General features: G+C 40.6%; 1 protein-coding gene across 6 annotated transcripts in view; it reads right to left on the bottom strand.

Annotated features, from left to right (window-relative positions):
* Window positions 1-14,698, bottom strand: part of NDST2 (N-deacetylase and N-sulfotransferase 2) — a 104,443-nt gene that overhangs the window by 37,881 nt on the left and 51,864 nt on the right. For 3 of the 6 annotated variants that reach the window (XM_042862831.1, XM_042862832.1, XM_042862833.1), the window contains one exon: window positions 10,477-10,537. The exons of the other annotated variants lie outside the window; for them this stretch is intronic. The gene's annotated coding sequence lies outside the window, so the exon portion shown is untranslated. The remainder of the gene's footprint in view (window positions 1-10,476; window positions 10,538-14,698) is intronic. 6 annotated transcript variants of the gene reach the window in all.

The following is a 14,698-nucleotide window of genomic DNA, read 5'->3' as shown; positions in this document are numbered from 1 at the left end:
ATCATTTATATTTTTATATTCTATTTCTTTCAAACCATCAAAGCAGAAAAACCATATAGGAGGTTGCCCATCAATTCCAGTGGTGAAATAATACTCAATTTTCCTGGAGTAATCGGCATGTGACCTGTGACAGGTTACTTCAGTTCTTCATTATTTGAACATATCTGTCAACAATTTAATTATCTTTTTGAGATTCTTGAATTTAATAGCATATAGGAAGGCCAAAGTCTTAAAATAAATACGATAACAGGGAAAAAATTTTATTGCAAACCCAAAGTATATCACATCACTTAAGCAGAGAACACCAGCCTTCTTTGTCTTTTACAAGCTGAAGCTGGGAAAGGAAGACGAAGGGGTGAGAATGGAATTGGAAATAACATCTCCTCCCCACATAGTGGCATCATAGAGAAAAGGTTGTAGACTGCAGGCACTGCATTTAGATAGTTACTTATAAAGCAGCCTAATCATCTGACTACATCCACTACAATAAGAATAAAAAAAAAAAACCCAAGATTTTGAAAAGAGTTTCTGTGAGTAGTTTCTGGTCTGTGCTCCAAGCCACGCTTTTATGTTCTACATTTGCAACCTTTGGCAATGCTGCAGGAGCACCAATAGCATCAGAGATGAACTTGACTGGTTAACTGACGCACATCACTTAAAGACTAAAATTCTGTTCAAAGTGCCGTGAGCGTGAGTAGATTAGGAGGTCTTCATCCTTAAGCTTGAAGATCAAGAAATTTCTTAATGACCAGAACATCTTCTAAGTGTATCATTTCCCAGGGAATTTAAAAATGAAAATCAAACACATTGTAACAAAATGATTTTCTGTTACTAGTTCTTGGTGAAAGAAAAAAAAACATATACAAAATTTTCTACTTCTAATATTTCATGTTGCTAAATATTAGCTTAGCAAAACCAGCTTTGCTCTTGATATGCAAAGGCAAATCTAGACTGCTGCACAACAAACCACTAGGAAACGTGGCTGCATTAATCCTCAGGGAGCACAAGAAACATCATCTGATTTTTAAAATATTGTCTGTAATGGCTCCAATCTTTACAAAGATTTCATCAGTTACCAATATTGTTGATATCTGTTCACCTTCTGGTCAGGTATCCAAGATTGACTTAGAAGGGTCTACAGAGTATCTACCTTTAATAGAGGGTAAGCAGTAGCTTCAGCATAACAGCAAAGGAATGCAGTTATACCCAGACTCCTTATACTATTCCCCAAGCATTTGAGCCACCAACTTATTACAGGCCACATTTTAGTATCTGAATTTAACTCATTAGGAAAGGTTAAACACTCAATCAAGGAAGGGAAGGAAAGTGCAGAGGGAGGAGGAGGAGGAGAACAAGGGACTAACATGGAGCTTAACACTCAAGAAATGTAGCAAGCATAGCAGAGCAAGATACAAGCCTTGCCAACTCCACTTAGTGCACTGCCTAACACAATCACTGAAGAACAGAACGGCTCCTCCATCCTCCTGTCAAAGCATGTTCCTTGCAAATGACGACTAGTTAAACACACAGTCAAATAGCAGAGCATGAATACAAACAATGTTTTCTTGCAAACAATGTTTACAATCTAGGTAATAATAAAGAATAACACAGATTAACACAAATATTCAAATTCCTACCTTAAAGGTGATGCCCAAAAGTGAAGTTCTCACTCAAAAGGGGTCTGGCAGCCAGTAAGGAAAGACGTGAAGCCAAAGAGAAAGCAAGGAGAGTGGAAAGCCTGAGAGCTGCTCTCCACAAAAATTATAAATGAACTAAGCTGGCCTTTCCCGAGAAGGGCAGCTGGGCTGCACAGTTGGTGGATGCCTGAATCATTATCAGTAGCAGTGCCTGCATTCCCTTCCCTCAATGTTGCCAAATCATTTTGAGAGCCTAAGGATGCTGAATTTTAAGTACAAACAAATGGAAAAATGCAAATAAATTCACATTTGAAGAGAGCAGATCCATGATGATTCTATGATGAGCTTAACACAGAACATTAAGCCCTAGCTGGTATTCCATACAGCAGCTACAGGTGGGTAGTGGGCAAAGCACAGTCTCACATAAACAGCTCAAATGCACAGCTGCTTTCTCCCCATAAACTATCTTGCCTTGCAGCTCCTCTCAGGAAAGCTTCCACATCACACCCTGAAATCCCAGGAACAATGAAGGGAAAGTAAGAGAAGCACGGTCCTGGATTCAGATTATCATGGCACACGGCAGATTCACGATTCTCCTTCAGGGTGGGGATACAGCTTCGTTCCTTTCTCTTAACATGCTGTGCATCTCATTGCAGCGGGGCGTTGAGCTCCGTTTGCACAGCAGACAATGGGATCTGGCAGCGGTTCAAAGGCATCTCAAGCAAAGTGGCTGAACACGCTCACCGCCACTGGGGCAGAACGGGATGCAGGGTGCCCGCTTTCCTCTCCTCCATCGGACTGCACCGGCAGGTGCTGCACCGCTGGCAGCCAGCTCTCCTTTTGTTCCAGCGGCAAGAGGATCAAGGGGGAAAGCAAGAAGGTGCTGCTACAGAGCATGGCAGCACCGAGACCCACATCAATAAGGTAGAGGGATGCAGGGCGGGGGGATGAGGAGGGAGAGGGGGAGAGAAGCGGGTGGGAGAGGGAGGGTGAGAAGGAGGGAGGGAAGGAAGGCAGCCCACACAGCCAGCAGTGCCTGGCACCCTGACAGCACGCTGCCGGAGTTTGTCTTCTGAAGCTGTCGTAGCTTTATGGATGCCTTCAGACTGACAAGCTGACGAGGGAAACTACACTCTGCAAATGCATTCAGCAGCACTAAATTGCTTCTCTTGCCCTAATGTGGCTCACAGTTTCAGTCAGGGAACTGACCTCATTATCAAGAGAAAAAAAAAAAGGAAACCAAACCAAATGCACAGTAGCTAAGTATGCTCAGACACTATTATTGGAATTTGAGATGGGAATAAATCTGTGGATGGACACAGAAAAATCACCTGTTCTAGCACCACTAATAAAAAATTAACACATTTAAAGAACAAATACATAAATCTGAGAGTATGCTCTGCCCCTGTGGTGGTGGAGATGAACTCTCTTTAAACCACTAAAAGGATGCCACAAGAAGTGTTCTGTATTTTAAAACATAACAGGCAATGGCGCTTGGTGGAGCGGTGATGCATGCAGGGTCCGTCGGAGGAAGCACAGTGCTTCTGGCCATGCCACTGTGCTCTGCTCTCTGAAGATGCAAACTGGAGGGAGGCTCAAAGCTGTATCCTCTCCCAGGCAAGGTCTGGGAGAAGAGGGTTTTCAGCCAGGATGACATACTAGCACACATCTCTAGAGGAGTTATTTTAACAGGAGCTGACAGCACACAGTGAACGCTCCTGTAATAAGACACTGCAAACTTAGTGCAATGGAGTGTTACAGGGTATTAGGGAGCGCTGGAAGAGGCTTGAACCTGATTGATTCAGTTGCTACTTCTATTATAAAGCAAACAAAGCACCTCCTTAAAATTTCTTCCCGACACTATCAAGATAAAAACAACAATCAGAAACAAGGGTCAGTTACTGAGCTCTCACATTTTACCTCCTCTGCCTTCACCTGTTTTTGCAAGATGTCTGCCTTCTCCCAGTTAAACTAACCAGGTAGCCACAGTATACGCTGTCTCAAAGATATTTATTTTCTACTGTCTCATTTTTCAAGCAGAACAAGAACAAGCCTTAACCTTCAGACTAGGATCTAACATGGTTTAAATTGCTTATTATAAGTCAGGTAATTTTCCTTTTGAATTAACAATAAAACTAACTCAGAATGGGCATACTATTATGTATTCCTTCTGTTCTGTAATGACACAATAATTTGCTCAATGCTGTTTCATTCTAGAAGTTACATTACAAAAACACATTAAATTATTTATTCATTTAATACGGAAACTGAAAAAAAAATTCTTTCGGAAGGAAAAGCACATAGACACTAGGCTATTTATTGTTAAGTGGTGAATAAATGCCAAGGTGCTGAGAGACACAGATTACACACAATAAACTGGTGCTGCTGTCCTAATTAATCAGCAAAAGTTAAATGGATGCTGAGTACCTTTTAAAGGTGAGGGTTCCACGTGTAACAGAGGAAACAACTCTCTGTTCTGCTTCATTTTAGAAAAACTTATCACAGACACGTCAGGATAAAATGCAGCACTGCAAGTCTCTTTATTTTGTGAAGTGCAGATGGATGATGCTGACAGATACTTTCAATTATACATAACCTAAAATCATTTAAAGCTGCTGTCTATGCCAGTAAATGTATCGTCTCCATTCAAGCTGCAGTACACAAAAGGCAGATGTTGGACACCTTTCAGTAAGCCATTGATTACTGACCACAAAGATGGCAGAAAATACTGACTCCACACAACACAGGACCAGTTTTTAAAACAGCTAAGACTTTCAGGAACAGTTTGCACCAAACATTTAACAAATGTTCTTCCATTCTCTGTTTTTTTTTGGGGCACTTGCAAGTAGTCCTCTCAAATTTATCCACTTAGAAAATATTTGAGAGAAGAACTATTGCTGTTGCATGTACATGAAGACAATTTTTGCTCACTGCCTGAAGAATTTCTGCACTTCTCTTAAAGGCTAGCTCTCCTGTCTTCCCTCCTCAAACTTCCCTCAGGTTCCTACTCTCCCCCAACTTCCGGGCCCATTCCTTACCGCCTAGAGATCAACAGCCAAGAAAAAACAAGTTCAGTGGCTTCCCTACTGCTGAGCATCACTTGCAGTCAATCACATCAACTGTATCCTCATACTAGCAGGCAGTGCTAATGAGATTTCAGTGATATTTTCCCAAACAGGCGGCCCTAACCAACCAGGCAGGAAGCAAGCTCAGCACTGCTTCACAGCAGCTCTCCCCAAAGAACCGTGGAAATACAGCTGAAAACACTCTATGTTGCTAGCTGTTTAAAAAGACAGCTCATACTGCTGCATGTTCTAAGTACAACCCCCACCCCTCATTCCCAGACAACTTCCACTGTCATGAAGATGAGGATAGATGAGGATAACCACGTAGGTCTCTCTGTAACCTCCCTGAGCAGGCTGTGATACACATCAAGGCCTCTCTGACACCATTATGTGATCTTTGCCTTCACTAATCAATGTATTTTAATAATTGCAGTGAGAGCTGAGGCGCAGCTGCAGAATTATATAACATCAGAGCAGTGGTTTTCCACTGAGGAAAGGTTTCCAAAACCGAAGCCAATCATCAGTAGCATTAATTCACTGCACGGGTGTCAATATTATTATTATTATTATTTTAAAGATCTGTGATCTAAAACAGATTTTAAGAGTAGATTTTATTAGGGCAATGCAAAGGAAAATGAAAGTAAATTCAAAACGTCTGGTCATGACTCAGATAAAAGCCTGTCTTCTTTCACTAGCTGAAATCATGTGCCCACTGCAGCATTTCTGAACCAGCCCATTTATTTCCTTTATTTCTAGCACTCATAATCTGCAAAACTCAGCTTAAAACCAGAAGAAATTACTAGGAGAAAGGGAAAAGTCTTTTAGAGTCTCTATACCTAAATTAAGAGTGGTGGTAGTTACAAAAATATTACAGCATTTACATTGTTTCTCCTGATAAAGATAATACTGTGTAACAGCATTATTTCCGAGTGTTGGGTACATCCAACCCTCACACTGTGTTTTCTATCAGTAGCTTAAAAAGGTGTATGGTATCAAGATAATTATGCTTGAAGTAGTCTTAGTGTGTTAATCTTCAAAATTTAAATAAAAAAAGAGCAAAATCCCACTGTCCATGCAAATCTCCAAATAGACCTATCTTATTACCTGGCTTCACACCCAGGAAGCAGATGTCTGTCATCTACTGGGTTATACTACAAGGTATTTACCCGGACCTTTAAGGTGACTTTACACAGATAGGTGAAGCAGATTTTTTACGCCCTGCCTTGTCAGGCAGACATATGCTTTTCTGTTACAAGGTTTTCAAATCAGGTTTAGGATGCAATATACTCTGTTTGCACAGAGAAACAGAGAGAGCATAAATAGTTCCGGAACTACTCGATCCTACTTCTGGAGGAAGGATGGAGGACAGGAGAGCCAGCCTTTGAGAGAAGCACAGAAGTCCTACGTTTGGCCCTGTCTGCTGCCTGGACTCTGAGTTCACACTGTACCCATCTCTCTGTCTTTTATGTCCCTGGATGGAGGCTGTGCCTGGCCATTCGTTCACCTTGCCTGAGTCTGTCAATGGAGTCAGCTCTGCCTGCTGTGTTGCATCCCACTGGTGAGGGCATTGTTTGCAGTGGAGTCACCTTTGCCTCCTGGCTCTTGCTATGTCCTGACAAGTGGCTATTACAACAGTGGTTGCAGGAATAGATTTAAAAATCAATGGAAACAATATTCATCTTCTCTGACAAGTAACTGGACAGGTCTTTTCTGGGAAGCCCTCCAAGTTCTCCATAATCACAACCTAAGTTGATTTCCAAGCCTTTAAGCATGGCCTTAGGACAGACCTTGGCAGTTTGGTGAATGCCTTAGCTCAGTAATGGATCAACGGTTTTAATGCCAGAATGAGAAAATATATTCTGAGAAACAAATATGGTTTTGTATTATAAAAGGACATGAATAATGGCTTTGGTTTCATTTAATGGAAGAAAGTCAAAGAAAAGAAGATCATCCATGGACAGGAAAAAACTTAAAGGTAATGTGCTATTTTTCCTCCCCATATTAAAGCAGAACAAAAGCTCCTGATGTATTGAACACAGCAATCCCTAGCCATAACATTATATTCATTTAAAAGACATGGTGGAAATGGCTGGAGTTTAGCCACTAGATCGACAAATAGATGGCACAATTTGAAGACAGTAAGTGAACCTACCAGAGCACCCTACATCATGTCCTCCTGTTTTGTAATTAATTTTTTGTCTTTGTTCAGCTGTGTTCACATTTTTTCATTTCCCAAAAGATCTCCAAAGCCCTCTTGGAGGTAAGGGAAATTAATACGGAGAAAAAAATAATGAGGTTAGTAGGTGTTGCTATGCACGTTGCTAGCTTTATATATTCTTTAAGTAGGCACTTAGAAGTTCCTACAATTTGAGACAGTTCTATTTATTGCTTTTTTTATTCATCTTTAATACTCAGCAGACTCATCTTTAAAAATTATATAGATAGTAACTGGCAAAAATCCATCACACTAACCTGCCAGGTCTCTTAAACTTCAGTCCAATAAACCAATTAAAATATTTAAGATCTGATTCTGTCCAAGCACTAGAATCCATCTCTTGCATAAACGTAGCATGATGTCATGATGACACATCATCTTACATTAAGTATATCAGCCTATTTCTGGAGATGTTTCAATGACAGGACGTAACTGATGAGATTAGATTAGGTTTCAGAGGAACTGGTTACCTGTTCCAGACAAGGGGATGAAGAACTGGTGACTGCAGAGAAATGCCTAGCAGACAAGTCCTTAACAGATCCAACTGATAGGACAAAACAGGCATAGTTAAGAAAAGTAAAAAGATGAGAAGTAATGGAAGGGAAAGAGGTAATTTGTCCATCTGTTTCATCTATGACAATAAAGAGAGATCTCACACGAAAGTAAAGTTTTTAGGAACCTACAGGCTTCTTATTTATTTTTTTTAAGTAAGAAATTAAGCTTTCTGGCTTCTGTGATACTCTCTTTCTCTCATTTGAGTGTGTAATATCACTGGCACAATCATTTCACTGTAGGAAACATTCAATAGGAAAGTCCTGCTAAAACAAGGACTGAATTAATTAGGTTAACACAAAGAAAGCCCAACGTTCACTTCTAATATCATAATTTACAGTTTCCAGTGCTTCTGCTTTCAAATACAATCTGGCTATATATTCTACTGGTCTCCTCTCCACCTGCTAACATTTCTACATCTCTCATCTCCGCCTTCATTCCCTGCACTTTGCATCAAAGAGAATATAGTCACAGTGGCAATTTATTGTGGTCATCTCTCAAATCAAACATTCTTCTCCCTTTCCTCTTCTAAGTGTGTCAGATATAAACTGACATCCATAGCATGTACAAGGGTTGATCCAAAAGTAATGCCTCCTATTTTATTACATTGGCCCACAACAACAGAGGCAGACAGTGGTACAGCAGTAGAGGTTCCTGCCAATACTGTGTTACATTCTGCTGCTGTGGCAGCAGTCTGGCAAAAATGCTATCTGACATGGATGCTTCTATGAAGCAAAGACGTGTAACTGAATTCCTCCATGCAGAATAAATGGCACCCACTGCCATTCATTGATGCTTACTGAAGACTTATGGAGACCAAACAGAGGATGTGAGCACAGTGAGGTGATAAGTGGTGCGTTTCAGCAACGGTCACACTGGGTCACCTCTGCTGGTGCAGATGGTGCACAGCATGCAGCTCTTGTTCACTACTGGTGAAAATACATACCTAATGGTTGAAACTATGCTGAAAAATAGTGTTTTGTAGCTGAGAATTCTCTCTATCAGACAGTGTTATTGTGCTCTTTATATCTGGTGCACTTTCCATGGAAATAATGGGAGGCATTACTTTCAGAGCAACCCACATATAAAGAATGACTCCCCATTAATCCTTCATTTATTATTTTAAGGTAACAACTTCTGTGACTTCTACAGCAAATGTCTATGAAATTACACCACAATTCAAACTGCACAGAGTGTTGATTTGCTCATTACACTCATTCTACATCATCACAAGTTTTTATATTATTTATTCTGCTTTTGAGTCTGCAGAATTAGTCCTGGCTTCTGTTACTCCACTCACCACAACAGCGTATTGAAAGTACAAAAATCTTTATCATGTGTTTCAAGTTATTTTTTCTCCCTTACAAACCTCTGCAGTTTGTACTTTCCAAATTAACAGCAAAAATTTTACAGGAGACAAGGTTTACTATTTAAGTCATACCTGACAAATGAGAAGAGGGACACACCAACCACATAGGACTTACCTCTTTTCCACCCCCCTTATACCCTTTTATCTTATCAATGCCTGAAGGCTCTTTTCAATGCTACCAGAAAAATCAGGGTTAGGAAGAGAAAACAGAGCTCTCCTATAAGTGGGGATGGCAAGAAGTTCCCTAAGGAAAGCGGGACCAAGATAGAGACCTGTCCCACAAGAAATCTTTCATTACAACAACAGTATCAGACTCATCTGTGGCTCCCAAGGATAATTAGGGTTAGAGTTCAGTTTCTAATGGACAGATATAGTTTAGAACTGTGGTGTGAGAAGGGTTCAGAGTCTGAAGTCCTCTTTCTAGTACACTTTCTCACCACTAGAGTTTCTGTACAGAGGGCCACAGCATTACACACTAGCCTCTCTAATTTCATTTTTAAAAATCCGGTCTACATGCATAATGAATGCACTGTTCCATCCTCCCTTTTTCCACCCTCTAATTCTCTGCATAGCTGAAGCCATAACAATCTACATGTATTCATTCAGCAATCTGAGATATCCTTGTAACAATTGTAACAATGAGATTACTCTTCAAGCATTTTGAAGAAAAAGTATTTCAGCCAGACTTCTGGCACAGAAAAACCCAAACCTTTGTTGCTTAAGGCAAAGAATCAAGGAACTCTGCAATCATGACCATGCTATCTCTATTCTGCACCACTGACTGTAGGAACTTCAAGATCTGATTGGCATTTTCAATGTACTGCAACATGTGGAAGCCATAAATACCCCAGAATCCTGATGCAAGTTCTGCATCAGGCACTGGGATAAGAACAGTGCTTTCTTGCAAATGTATATTATTCAAGCATACGTGCTACATATACTGCACAAGAATTACTTTCCCTCACCATTCATACAGACAGTACTGAGGAAAAGAAAGCGGTGGTCCTTTCCTTCAGCACAACATTTAGACCAAGCCAATATTTCTATTTTAATTACATTTACGATATTTCCTGTGGGTATAAGTCATGAATGCAGTTCCAGTGTGCTGGGAGCAACATAAATATAATCACTCCCCAAGGGATCTTACAGCTGTTATACATGGGTCAGAGATTTTGTGAAATGCAAAATGTGAAATTTTAAAAGCTTTCTAGCCCACATCCTTCCCATTCCTTTTCAAAGTTAAAATTAATGGACAACGAATAACACTGCCCCAAGGTATGCGAATATTCACTCCATTCACAAATAAAAAAATATTTAGCAATAAGCAAACGTCCATTCCTATCTCACTCAGGAACTGCACAGAAATTATCTTCTAATTCAAACCAACTCCACTGTCAATTCATGCTGAAAACTGCATGACTGAAGACAAGAAGCACAGAGCTGTTGTGTTTCTTCTACAAATCATTCTAAGCTTGGGAAGGAGAAGTGTATAATCACACTGCAGTGTACAAGTCCAGCCTCTTCCTTCTATCCAATTCCTCGCCTTCAGTTTTGATATGAGACCACTCAAAAGGCCATAAACAAACTCTTCCTCTTGTCAAAAACAGCCCACAGAAACACAAATGATTCTGCACCTACCTCCTATTACAATCTTGGGAAGAAAACACACACATCAGCTGCTTCTCTCAGGAATGATGTTCTGTTTTAAAATAAATAAAAAAGGAAACAAGACTTTAAACAGTGCTTTAGTCTCTCTTCCCCAAAGTCTGCCTCCACTAGTGTTTGTAAATATTTACTTAGCAGGAGTACCTTCGCTCTCCGGAACCAAGGTAATGATTACATTACACTAACCATGCCATAAGGACAGAACAAGGCCATTACAACAGCATTGCTGGCACCAACCAGACAATGACATCAGGTCTCATTTCAGTAGGCTCAGTTGCGCAGTAGTGAGAGCGAGCGGGGTGAGAAGAGAAATGACAACCACGGGAAAAGAAAAACAAAAAACAACCAAAAACCAAAAGACCTGGGTTTAGAGGTAAGTCAAAAAGAAAAAAACAAGTTGACAGAACAAACAAATGCAGCTAAGTTGAGAGAAGTAGACAAGCCAGAGTAGTTCTAATGGAATTTCTCATATTTGTTCATTACTATTGCTGCCTTTGAGACAACCAACAAAGCATAATATAAGGCACTATTTCTTTAGTCTTAGCCACAGCTAAATCAGTTCAGTAAAACTTCAGTGGTGTGACAAGGTTTGCGTAGTCTACTGCCAAAGCCTTTAAAAGAGTCAGGCCCATTAGGCATACGGTGAAACAAAAACAAACCTCCAAAGGACCGAGTTACACCCTTTCTCCACCCCTCTACCTGGCTAGTGATCACACAGATGCAAGTTACTTTGTGAAACTAACTGCAGTTCAGGCAAATTCTGTGCCAGACATGAAAAATGCACCAGTTTGCTGGCAGGGAGCCCTCAGTGGAGATGACAAGACCCACAAAGAGAGCTTAGATTAGAAAACAGTTGGGCTTAGGAGGTTGCTCTTATCGTGCCCACTGGATAGCCTCTAGAGGCAGATCTTCTGCACCAGCATGGTATCAGATATACAAGTACTCTGTCACAGATTTCCAGCTCGCATAGACCTGGATTCAACAGACACGCTGACCTTTGAGTTTCCAATTACCTTTAATACTCTACAGCCAATTAGTAAACAAATAAGATTCACATTTGTACTGCCTGTGAATATAACCAAATGCTCTCAGTTGCCTGCTTTCCCTGCATTTAAACTGCAAATTTAAAAGAGCAGCAAAATCTTTTTTCTTTTCTGTAGGTTAGATAAAGATTACTTTAGAGGAACTTTTTTTTCCCCCCCATCCATCCACAGTATAAAACCTTTCACATTTCCCATGATCCACAGAATCACAGAATATCCCGAGCTGGAAAACCCAGAAGGACCACCGAGTCCAACCCCTGGCTCTACACAGTACCACTTAAATTCCAAACCCTATGTCTGAGAACACTATCATAGGATACTCCAGCACTCGGGCCGTGCCCACTGCCCTGGGCAGCCTGCTCATGCCCACCATCCTCTGGTGCAGAACCGTTCCCTGACTTCCATCTCCCATGGTACTGGTTAAGACCAACACAAGGAGATAAACTAACACCCAACTGATGGAATTAGTTTCCCACAGGGACCAGTTGTTCCCGACACGTCACTGTGCAGTATCCCACATGTTCTGATGCAAACTATTACTGAAGTGGGGGGTGCGGACAAAGACAGAGCATCGCTCTGGTCTAGCTGTCTTTATTTACCAGATGAGAGCAGACTTGAACAAAAAATAAAAGTAGAAACTCAATAGAACCATTTAAGACAGGGGGGCAGAATTTAACAACAGCTGAATTAGGTGCCAAGGAATTAAAACTGAATGTAATTACCAAAAAGTAGCCAGTGAAAAAACACAGACTGATATTATTGAGGAGAGATTTTTCCATCAGTAGAATATGACAGGGATTGCCCAAATCTGACTGCATGGCAAGATTTATTTTGAAGATCTTTAAGCTTGAGGACAGGTTTAAAGCAATACTAATAGATGACAGTGCTATAACTTCCACAGAAAGCCAAGTTAGGAGGCAAAAACCTTGCCTAACAATTTTTCGTTTCCCTCCTCTATGCAAACTCACCTCTTAATGTTGTCCACAAAAAGCAAACATATTTGTATTTTTGGAAAGCCCACAACAGCACCACATTTCATCACTAGGCATTAGTATTCACAAATAGCATGAACCTTTGCCTAGCACGTAATTAAGTGACTTTGAAACGATGTCATTAACTGAAGGAGTATCGTATCTTTTCCCGTGTTTGTATTTAGTTTCAAATTTACCAGCCACAACAACAGAGTGGGGAAGCTCCTGCTGTGTACAAGAACCTGGCCTTGCAGGCTCCTTATGGAGCTCCTGTTAGTCAGGGGCTGCACTGTATAGAGACTCAATAAACAATGACATCTGCATTCCTGACAGTTTTATTTCTCAAACGTCAGCCTCACAGCAAGTTTCATTTTACTTTTTACTCTAGAGAAAAGGCCAAGCCTGAACATAACGGATGCTCTCTGGAACACCCAGGACACATGAGAACACGTGTGGTCCCCCTCACCACTGCAAGATAAAACAGCTTTCTGGAAAATGAAGTGCTTTTCTAAGCAGAAAAGCCTTTATATTTACACTAATCTGACACAACAAGGTCCTCTTAGTTAAAAAGAACAGTATTCACACAGGAGCCCAACCAAGTATAACTATATTCCCATGAAGATCTTATCCTTGGTCTGGACAAATAGTCCAATGAACACCACACCGCAAAGCTCTTAGATGAATCTGTACTTCTGAACAGTGAAAGCAGTCTTGTTTACAAAATTCTAGAAATGATCTCTTAAATTCTTCCCCTCTCTCTTGCATGATGGTTTATTTTCAATGTAATTCACCAGAGCAGCTTTCAAAGTAGAAGAAAAAAAGCTGTTTTCCTAAGGGAGGAGGAGTATCAGTTAAATCACAGAAAGCAAATGGCTTAGCCTGGTTCATAATTCGCTTAAGTCATGTTTCAGGTCTTGCACATCCTTACGTGGCGTCATCCTGCCTGCAGACAATAAAAGCAAGCTTTCCTCCTTCAAGTCTCCTACTGTTATGGAGTGCATGTGGTCCAGTTCCAGCCTGTCATCAGCAGGAGTATGTCTACTGCAACCCATCTGAAATGCCCATGCCCTTGACAGCTCCAGCAAATCTCACAAAGGGTAATGAAAGTAGTGAAGTGTTAAAACTGTAATGCTCTTCTGTCTTTGTCTCTCTTCTTTTCTCTCTTGCTATCAGTTGTCTGTTTGTCTCCCAACAACAAAAGCAAAAACCAAAGCAAAACAAAAAAAGCAAACCAATTACTATGAAGGCCAATAGGGAAAAGGATATCGGTAACAACTTTATTTCCAGTGTTACAGCCTAGCAGCTAAAATCACGCCAAAGAAAGAAATTTAGAGAAAAAAAAAAACAAACAAGCTAAGGAACAACCAACCAGACAAATGAGAGTGAGGAGGGAAATGACATAATAGAATAGGAGGCACAACTTTCAGAGAAGCCTTCGTTTTAGATAAGATATTAGGATAAAATTCTTTACCATGAGTGTGGTGCGGCACTGGAACAAGGTTCCCAGAGAAGCTGTGCATGCCCCATCCCTGGAGGTGTTCAAGATCAGGTTGGATGAGACTTTGAACAACCTGGTCTAGTGGGAAGTGTCCCAGCCTATAGCAGGGGGGTTGGAACTGAACAGTCTGTAAGGTCTCTTCCAACACTATGATTCCCATCCTGTCACAAGCCCAACTGCTTCCAGACAGCAATGCCATAATTAAGATGATAACACTGGGCATTCTCTGAATTACTGGATTAGAGTAGCAGAGCTCTCTGTATTTAAACCTTTCACCTCATTCAGATAATTTAAATAATTCTGCTCATGACCTGTTTATGCTACTCTTCCTCAAAGTATTCAAAATTAAAAGCGACATGAAAAAGCTAACTGCACTGCACTTAGGTTGGTATTAGTCCTACCCTAATAAACCATTGCTCCAACAGATAAAGCAATACTTCAATTCCCTGTACCAGTCCTCTTGTCATCATCTTAAAAACAGCATTTAGAAAACAAACAAATGAACAAAAAACAACAACAACCACACACAAACCAGCAAATAAATCACCAGATTGAAGAAAGGTAGTCAAGTATTTGATTTCCAGACAGCTAGCCTGAAAACACTAAGTAGCCAGATTCCCGAAGGTAAGCACATAACAGCAATCAAATATTATACCAAGGTTTTCAGCCTAAATGGTGAGCCC

The sequence above is a fragment of the Lagopus leucura genome, unplaced genomic scaffold (assembly GCF_019238085.1).
Source record: "Lagopus leucura isolate 7727_CA_CO unplaced genomic scaffold, USGS_WTPT01 Super-Scaffold_739, whole genome shotgun sequence".
In the NCBI taxonomy this organism is placed as follows: Eukaryota; Metazoa; Chordata; class Aves; order Galliformes; family Phasianidae; genus Lagopus; species Lagopus leucura.
This window is presented reverse-complemented; position numbering and strand designations above follow the sequence as displayed.